The 10,295-nt window shown below is 39.9% G+C and overlaps 1 non-coding gene across 1 annotated transcript; it reads left to right on the forward strand.

The window, feature by feature from the left end:
- The first annotated feature begins 8,022 nt into the window (after positions 1 to 8,022).
- Positions 8,023 to 8,130, forward strand: LOC112764125 (small nucleolar RNA R71). The gene has a single exon (XR_003183016.1). It is a non-coding gene; the product is annotated as a small nucleolar RNA R71 (small nucleolar RNA).
- Positions 8,131 to 10,295: the final 2,165 nt, after the last annotated feature.

Below are 10,295 nucleotides of genomic sequence, written 5' to 3' on the forward strand. Positions count from 1 at the left end.
GAAACTTCATCAATTGAACCAGAAATTCAACAAAGAGAAAGCCCACATTGCTAACCCAATTCAAGATCTTTGAAAGAGTTTTGGGACTAGTATAAATAGAGATTGAGTTTGTACTTTGAGGGGACTTTTGACACTTAGAACTTTTTCATACTTTTAGCACATTTACTTGAGAACTCTTTAGCACTTCCGGGAGGATACCCGGAGAGCATTTTTGGTTCTTATTGGAATTCCTCTTCTTCATTTTCTTAAGCTTTAAGCCTTTCTTTATTCTTCTTCATCTTTCTTTGCATTTAGTTTAATTTTGATTTATGGCAATTGTTGTTGAAATTGGAGCAATGACTCACTAAACCCCACTTTCATTAGGGGGAAGAGCTCTGCTTGTTGGAATGAATTGGTGAACTCATCTTTTCCTCCTCAATTCTAGTGGTTGATCTAAAGAGGGAACTCTTGATCTTCAAAGATTCAACCACCATCGAGAGAGGGGTTAATCTATATGAATTATGTGGTGAATTTGAAGAATGAGCCACATAACTCAGTTTAGAGTTCATCCTTTCATGATTTCTTTAATCAATACACCTTGGTTAGTATGTGAGATGTAACTCTCCTTGGTTGAGATTATGGGAATTGTGTGGCTGGATTAGATTTGAGCCTCATCTCTTCTCATGAACAATTAGATCACGAGAGTGGCAATTGGTTATGTTGAGAGAGATTGAATCACCAAGAGATTGGGATTCAATCACCCACTTGCCATGGATCTATACCCATGATTGAGAAGGATTTGACTAACATCAATTCATGAAAACTTGCATCTCTGATCCCTAATGATCCTCTCTATCATTAATTCTCATTTCTTTTGCTCTTAGTGTTTGAATACCCATTGCCCAATTCCCTTCTACACTCTTGCAATTTATTATTCTTGTCATTTACATTCTGTTTCGTTATTCCTTGCTATTTACTCTTATGTTCTTTAAATTTCTGCAACCTTTAATTCCTTGCAATTTACCTTTGATGTCATTTAAGTTTCTTGCAATTTAAGTTTCTGTTATTTACTTTCACTTTATTTCTCTCTTTTAGTTCTTTACATTCTTTGCCATTTACATTCTTGCAATTATGTTCAAAAATCAAAATGCTCATGAAATCAAAAATATGTTTGCTTGACTAAATCTACCATTTAACTAAAGTTGCTTAATCTACCAATCTCCGTGGGATCGACCTCACTCTTTGTGAGTTTTATTACTTGATACGACCCGGTATACTTGCCGGTTATACGTGAAATCTAATTTTTACGTATCACCTGGCTCAAGGACTCTGGATGACAATTTCTTATCATGCCATCTTTTTGCTTTCTCTTTGTAAATTTTTGCATTCTCGAAAGCATTGAGTCTAAATTCCTCTAGCTCATTTAACTGGAGCAATCGTTTTTCTCCAGCTAACTTTGCATCAAGGTTTAGGAATCAGGTTGTCCAGTAGGCCTTATGTTCCAGTTCCACTGGCAGGTGACATGCCTTTCCATACACAAGCTGGTATGGAGAGGTCCCTATAGGGGTCTTGAATGCTTTTCTGTATGCCCACAGAGCATCATTGCTGAGGTGCAGAAGCTGGTGAATTAAAAATTTATTAAAATGGTTACGTTGCAGGTATAGTTCTTAACTCACCGAAAATCTGCCTATCAATTTAGAAATATGTCACTGAAAGTTTAAATTAAAATTACTGGGAGTTTTAAGTCCCAGGTCGTTGGTGCGCGAAATTGTGATCAATACTTTTCACAACTCAAATAATCCCCGGTGATGAACCCCAAAAACGTGGTGTTCAATACCATGGCATAAACACAACTTCGCACAACTAACCAGCAAGTGTACTGGGTCGTCCAAGTAATAAACCTTACGCGAGTAAGGGTCGATCCCACAGAGATTGTTAGTATGAAGCAAGCTATGGTCACCTTGTAAATCTTAGTCAGGCAAACTCAAATGGATATGGGTGATATACGAATAAAACATAAAGATAAAGATAGAGATACTTATGTAATTCATTGGTGGGAATTTCAGATAAGCGCATGAAGATGCTGTGTCCCTTCCGTCTCTCTGCTTTCCTACTGTCTTCATCCAATCCTTCTTACTCCTTTCCATGGCAAGCTTATGCAAGGGTTTCACCGTTGTCAGTGGCTACCTCCCATCCTCTCAGTGGAAATGTTCAACGCACCCTGTCACGGCACGGCTATCCATCTGTCGGTTCTCAATCAGGCCGAAATAGAATCCAGTGATTCTTTTGCGTCTGTCACTAACGCCCCGCCTTCAGGAGTTTGAAGCATGTCACAGTCATTCAATCATTGAATCCTACTCAGAATACCACAGACAAGGTTAGACCTTCCGGATTCTCTTGAATCCTACTCACGGAATGGCTGGCTCGGTTGTCAGGCGAGCACTCGGTTGTCAGGCGATCAACCATGCATCGTGTATCAGGAATCCAAGAGATATTCACCCAATCTAAGATAGAACGGAGGTGGTTGTCAGGCACACGTTCATAGGTGAGAATGATGATGAGTGTCACGGATCATCACATTCATCAAGTCGAAGAACACGTGATATCTTAGAACAAGAACAAGCGAATTGAATAGAAGAACAATAGTAATTGCATTAATACTCGAGGTACAGCAGAGCTCCACACCTTAATCTATGGTGTGTAGAAACTCCACCGTTGAAAATACATAAGAACAAGGTCTAGGCATGGCCGAATCGCCAGCCTCCCAATGATCTAAGATAGCATAAGAACAAAGATAGCTACCCCGATTATCCTAAATACAATAGTAAAAGGTCCTACTTATAGAGAACTAGTAGCCTAAGGTTTACAGAGATGAGTAAATGACATAAAAATCCACTTCCGGGCCCATTTGGTGTGTGCTTGGGCTGAGCAATGAAGCATTTTCGTGTAGAGACTCCTCTTGGAGTTAAACGCCAGCTTTTGTGCCAGTTTGGGCGTTTAACTCCCATTTTGGTGTCAGTTCCGGCGTTTAACGCTGGAAATTCTGAAGGTAACTTTGAACACCGGTTTGGGCCATCAAATCTTGGGCAAAGTATGGACTATCATTGCTGGAAAGCCCAAGATGTCTACTTTCCAACGCCGTTGAGAGCGCGCCAATTGGGCTTCTGTAGCTCCAGAAAATCTACTTCGAGTGCAGGGAGGTCAGAATCCAACAGCATCTGCAGTCCTTTTCAGTCTCTGAATCAGATTTTTGCTCAGGTCCCTCAATTTCAGCCAGAAAATACCTGAAATCACAGAAAAACACACAAACTCATAGTAAAGTCTAGAAAAGTGAATTTTAACTAAAAACTAATAAAAATATACTAAAAACTAACTAGATCATATTAAAAACATACTAAAAACAATGCCAAAAAGCGTACAAATTATCCGCTCATCACAACACCAAACTTAAATTGTTGCTTGTCCTCAAGCAACTGAAAATCAAATAAGATAAAAAGAAGAGAATATGCAATGAATTCCAAAAACATCTATGAAGATCAGTATTAATCAGATGAGCGGGGCTTTTAGCTTTTTGCCTCTGAACAGTTTTGGCATCTCACTCTATCCTTTGAAATTCAGAATGATTGGCTTCTTTAGGAACTCAGAATCCAGATAGTGTCATTGATTCTCCTAGTTAAGTATGATGATTCTTGAACATAGCTACTTATTGAGTCTTGGCTGTGGCCCAAAGCACTCTGTCTTCCAGTATTACCACCGGAGACATACATGCCACAGACACATAATTGGGTGAACCTTTTAAGATTGTGACTCAGCTTTGCTAGAGTCCCCAACAAGAGGTGTCCAGGGTTCTTAAGCACACTCTTTTTGCCTTGGATCACAACTTTATTTCTTTCTTTTTTTTCTCTTTTTTTTTCGTTTCCTTCTTTTTTTCGTTTTTCTCTTTCTCTTTTTTTTTTTGTATTCACTGCTTTTTCTTGCTTCAAGAATCATTTTTATGATTTTTCAGATCCTCAGTAACATGTCTCCTTTTTCATCATTCTTTCAAGAGCCAACATTCGTGAACCACAAATTCAAGATACATATGCACTGTTCAAGCATACATTCAGAAAACAAAAATATTGCCACCACATCAAAATAATTAAACTGTTATAAAATTCAAAATTCATGCAATTCTTTTCTTTTTCAATTAAGTACATCTTTCATTTAAGAGAGGTGATGGATTCATAGGACATTCATAACTTTAAGGCATAGACACTAAGACACTAATGATCACAAGACTCAAACATAGCTAAGCATAAGCATAAAATTCGAAAAACAGAAAAATAAAGAACAAGGAAATTAAAGAACGGGTCCACCTTAGTGATGGCGACTTGTTCTTCCTCTTGAAGATCCTATGGAGTGCTTGAGCTCCTCAATGTCTCTTCCTTGTCTTAATTGCTCCTCTCTCATGATTCTTTGATCTTCTCTAACTTCATGGAGGAGAATGGAGTGTTCTTGGTGCTCCACCCTTAGTTGTCCCATGTTAGAACTCAGTTCTCCTAGGGAGGTGTTTAGTTGCTCCCAATAGTTTTGTGGAGGAAAGTGCATCCCTTGAGGAATCTCAGGGACCTCATGATGAGTGGGATCTCTTGTGTGCTCCATCCTCTTCTTAGTGATGGGCTTGTCCTCATCAATGGGGATGTCTCCATCTATGTCAACTCCAACTGAATAACAGAGGTGACAAATGAGATGAGGAAAGGCTAACCTTGCCAAGGTAGAGGACTTGTCCGCCACCTTATAAAGTTCTTGGGCTATAACCTCATGAACTTCTATTTCTTCTCCAATCATGATGCTATGAATCATGATAGCCCGGTCTATAGTAACTTCGGACCGGTTGCTAGTGGGAATGATTGAGCGTTGGATAAACTCCAACCATCCTCTAGCCACGGGCTTGAGGTCATGCCTTCTCAATTGAACCGGCTTTCCTCTTGAATCTCTCTTCCATTGGGCGCCCTCTTCACAAATGACTGTGAGGACTTGGTCCAACCTTTGATCAAAGTTGACCCTTCTAGTGTAAGGGTGTTCATCTCCTTGCATCATGGGCAAGTTGAATGCCAACCTTACATTTTCCGGACTAAAATCCAAGTATTTTCCCCGAACCATAGTAAGCCAATTCTTTGGATCCGGGTTCATACTTTGATCATGGTTCTTGGTGATCCATGCATTGGCATAGAACTCTTGAACCATTAAGATTCCGACTTGTTGAATGGGGTTGGTAAGAACTTCCCAACCTCTCCTTCGGATCTCATGTCGGATCTCCGGATATTCACCCTTTTTGAGTTTGAAAGGGACCTCGGGGATCACCTTCTTTAAGGCCACAACTTCATAGAAGTGGTCTTGATGCACCCTTGAGATGAATCTCTCCATCTCCCATGACTCGGAGGTAGAAGCTTTTGCCTTCCCTTTCCTCTTTCTAGAGGTTTCTCCGGCCTTGGATGCCATAAATGGTTATGAAAAAACAAAAAGCAATGCTTTTACCACACCAAACTTAAAAGGTTTGCTCGTCCTCGAGCAAAAGAAGAAAGAAGAGAGTAGAAGAAGAAGAAATGAGAAAGAAGGGAATGGCTTTTGTGTTTGGCAAAAAAGGGGAAGAAGTGGTGCTTAGGTTGTGTGAAAATGAAGGAGTGAAGATGGGTTTATATAGGGGTGGGGGGAGGGTTATGGTTCGGCTATGGGAGGGTGAGTTTGGGAGGGGAAGTGGTTTGAATTTGAAGGGTGAGGTAGGTGGGGTTTTATGAAGGATGGATGTGAGTGGTGAAAAGAAAGATGGGATTTGATAGGTGAAGGGTTTTTGGGGAAGAGCTGTTGAGGTGATTGGTGAAAAAGAGAGAGAGTGGTGGGGGTAGGTGGGGATCCTGTGGGGTCCACAGATCCTGAGGTGTCAAGGAAAAGTCATCCCTGCACCAAATGGCATGCAAAATTGCGTTTTGAGCCAATTCTGGCGTTAAACACCGGGCTGGTGCCCATTTCTGGCGTTTAACGCCAAGTTCTTGCCCCTTACTGGCGTTTAACGCCAGTCTGGTGCCCCTTTCTGGCGTTAAACGCCCAGAATGGTGCCAGACTGGGCGTTAAACGCCCATCTGCTATCCTTACTGGCGTTTAAACGCCAACAGGATCCTCCTCCAGGGTGTGCTATTTTTCTTTCTGTTTTTCATTCTGTTTTTGCTTTTTCAATTGATTTTGTGACTTCTCATGATCATCAACCTACAGAAAACATAAAATAACAAAGGAAAATAGATAAAATATAACATTGGGTTGCCTCCCAACAAGCGCTTCTTTAATGTCAATAGCTTGACAGTGGGCTCTCATGGAGCCTCACAGATGCTCAAAGCAATGTTGGAACCTCCCAACACCAAACTTAGAGTTTGAGTGTGGGGGTTCAACACCAAACTTAGAAGTTGGTTGTGGCCTCCCAACACCAAACTTAGAGTTTGACTGTGGGGGCTCTGTTTGGCTCTGTTTTGAGAGAAGCTCTTCATGCTTCTTCTCCATGATGACAGAGGGATATCCTTGAGCCTCAAACACAAAGGATTCTTCATTCACTTGAATGATCAATTCTCCTCTATCAACATCAATCACAGCCTTTGCTGTGGCTAGGAAGGGTCTGCCAAGGATGATGGATTCATCCATGCACTTCCCAGTCTCTAGGACTATGAAATCAGCAGGGATGTAATGGTCTTCAACTTTTACCAGAACATCCTCTACAAGTCCATAAGCTTGTTTTCTTGGGTTGTCTGCCATCTCTAGTGAGATTTTTGCAGCTTGCACCTCAAAGATCCCTAGCTTCTCTATTATAGAGAGGGGCATGAGGTTTACACTTGACCCTAGGTCACACAAGGCCTTCTTGAAGGTCATGGTGCCTATGGTACAAGGTATTGAAAACTTCCCAGGATCCTGTCTCTTTTGAGGCAGTTTCTGCCTAGACAAGTCATCCAGTTCTTTGGTGAGCAAAGGGGGTTCATCCTCCCAAGTCTCATTTCCAAATAACTTGTCATTTAGCTTCATGATTGCTCCAAGGTATTTAGCAACTTGCTCCTCAGTGACATACTCATCCTCTTCAGAGGAAGAATACTCATCAGAGCTCATGAATGGCAGAGGTAAGTCCAATGGAATCTCTATGGTCTCATTTTGAGCCTCAGATTCCCATGGTTCCTCATTGGGGAACTCATTGGAGGTCAGTGGACGTCCATTGAGGTCTTCCTCAGTGGCGTTCACTGCCTCTTCCTTCTCTCCTAATTCGGCCATGTTGATGGCCTTGCACTCTCCTTTTGGATTTTCTTCTGTATTGCTTGGAAGAGTACTAGGAGGGAGTTCAGTAACTTTCTTGCTCAGCTGACCCACTTGTGCCTCCAAATTTCTAATGGAGGATCTTGTTTCAGTCATGAAACTTTGAGTGGTTTTGATTAGATCAGAGACCATGTTTGCTAAGTCAGAGTTACTCTGCTTAGAACTCTCTGTCTGTTGCTGAGAAGATGATGGAAAAGGCTTGCTATTGCCAAACCTGTTTCTTCCACCATTTTTATTGTTGAAACCTTGTTGAGGTCTCTGTTGATCCTTCCATGAGAGATTTGGATGATTTCTCCATGAAGGATTATAGGTGTTTCCATAGGGTTCTCCCATGTAATTCATCTCTTCCATTGAAGGGTTCTCAGGATCATAAGCTTCTTCTTCAGATGAAGCTTCCTTAGTACTGCTTGGTGCATTTTGCATTCCAGACAGACTTTGAGAAATCATATTGACTTGTTGAGTCAATATTTTGTTCTGAGCCAATATGGCATTCAGAGTATCAATCTCAAGAACTCCTTTCTTCTGATTTGTCCCATTGTTCACAGGATTTCTTTCAGAAGTGTACATGAATTGGTTATTTGCAACCATTTCAATTAGTTCTTGAGCTTCTGTAGGCGTCTTCTTCAGATGAAGAGATCCTCCAGCAGAGCTATCCAAAGACATCTTGGATAGTTCAGAGAGACCATCATAGAAAATACCTATGATGCTCCATTCAGAAAGCATATCAGAGGGACACTTTCTGATTAATTGTTTGTATCTTTCCCAAGCTTCATAGAGGGATTCTCCTTCCTTCTGTCTGAAGGTCTGGACTTCCACTCTAAGCTTACTCAATTTTTGAGGTGGAAAGAACTTTGCCAATAAGGCATTGACTAGCTTTTCCCAAGAGTTCAGGCTTTCTTTAGGTTGAGAATCTAACCATGTTCTAGCTCTGTCTCTTACAGCAAAAGGGAATAGCATACGTCTGTAGACCTCAGGGTCAACCCCATTAGTCTTGACAGTGTCACAGATTTGCAAGAATTCAGCTAAAAACTGATGAGGGTCTTCCAATGGAAGTCCATGAAACTTGCAATTCTGTTGCATTAGAGAAACTAATTGAGGCTAAAGCTCAAAGTTGTTTGCTCCAATGGCAGGGATAGAGATGCTTCTCCCATAGAAGTCGGGAGTAGGTGCAGTAAAGTCACCCAGCACCTTCCTTGCATTGTTGGCATTGTTGTTGTTTTCGGCTGCCATGGTTTCTTCTTCTTTGAAGATTTCTGTTAGGTCCTCTACAGAGAGTTGTGCCTTAGCTTCTCTTAGCTTTCGCTTCAAGGTCCTTTCAGGTTCAGGATCAGCCTCAACAAGAATGCTTTTGTCTTTGCTCCTGCTCATATGAAAAAGAAGAGAACAAGAAAATGTGGAATCCTCTATGTCACAGTATAGAGATTCCTTGAGGTGTCAGAGGAATAGAAAAATAGAAGGAAGAGGTAGAAGAAGAATGTGAGAAGAAGGGAAGAATTTTCGAAAATTAAGTAAGAGATTTTTAAAACATTTTGAAAAACACTAATTGATTTTCGAAAACCAAGAGTGGAAAAGAAATCAAGTGATTTTTGAAAAAGATTTTGAAATAAGAAATTAAAAAGATATGATTGAAAACTATTTTTAAAAAGATATGGTTAAAAAGATATGATTGGTTTTTTTTTTTTAAAAATGTGATTGAGAAGATATGATTTGAAAAACATTTTAAAAAGATTTGATTTTAAAATTAATGACTTGGCTATCAAGAAAAGATATGATTCAGACATTAAACCTTTCTCAACAGAAAAGGCAACATAACTGAAATGTTGAATCAAATCATTAATTGATAGCAAGTATCTTTGAAAATGGAAAGAAATTGATTTTAAAAATATATGATTGAAAATATATGATTTGAAAAAGATTTGATTTTGAAAAACTTTGAAAACTTAAAAAAAATTTGATTTGAAACAAAATCTTCCCTCTTGTGCCATCCTGGCGTTAAACGCCCAGAATGGTGCACATTCTGGCGTTTAACGCCCAAATCACTACCCTTTTGGGCGTTAAACGCCTAGCCAGACACCCTGGCTGGCGTTTAAACGCCAGTTTGCCTTCCTCACTGGGCGTTTTGAACGCCCAGCTTTTTCTGTGTAGTTCCTCTGCTGTATGTTCTGAATCTTCAATTCTCTGTATTATTGACTTGAAAAGACACAAATTAAAAATATTTTTGGATTTTTTTAAAATAAGGAATAATCAAAATGCAACTAAAATCAAATAACAATGCATGCAAGACACCAAACTTAGCAGTTTGTATACTACTGACACTAATGAGAATGCATATGAGACACATAAACACTCAAGTCAAGAGAATTCAAGGGTCAGAGTAAGAAATCATCAAGAATTACTTGAAGATCCTTAAGACACATGAATGAATGCATGCAATTGACACCAAACTTAAAATGAGACACTAGACTCAAACAAGAAATATTTTTGAATTTTATGATTTTGTAAATTTTTTTGTGCTTTTTCGAAAATTAAGTGGAAAAGAAAATAAAGGTATCAAAATTCTTAATGAGAATTCCAGGAATCATTGCAATGCTAGTCTAAAGCTTTAGTCTAAAGAAATTAGACATGGCTAGCCAAGCTTCAGCAGGACATTGCATTCAAGAGCTAAATTGATGAAAATCAATCAGCTTTGGTGATGATAAAACATCACCTTGAAACACTAGAATTCATTCTTAAGAACTCTGAAGAAAAATACCTAATCTAAGCAACAAGATGAACCATCAGTTGTCCAAACTCAATAATCCCCGGCAACGGCGCCAAAAACTTGGTGCTGTTGCCGGATCAGAAATTTGGCACTGATGTTACCGGACCAAAAGCTTGCCGAAAACTCGAACAATCCCCGGCAACGGCGCCAAAAACTTGGTGCGCGAAATTGTGATCAATACTTTTCACAACTCAAATAATCCCCGGTGATGAACCCCAAAAACGTGGTG

This window comes from Arachis hypogaea, chromosome 2, assembly GCF_003086295.3.
Source record: "Arachis hypogaea cultivar Tifrunner chromosome 2, arahy.Tifrunner.gnm2.J5K5, whole genome shotgun sequence".
NCBI lineage: Eukaryota > Viridiplantae > Streptophyta > Magnoliopsida > Fabales > Fabaceae > Arachis > Arachis hypogaea.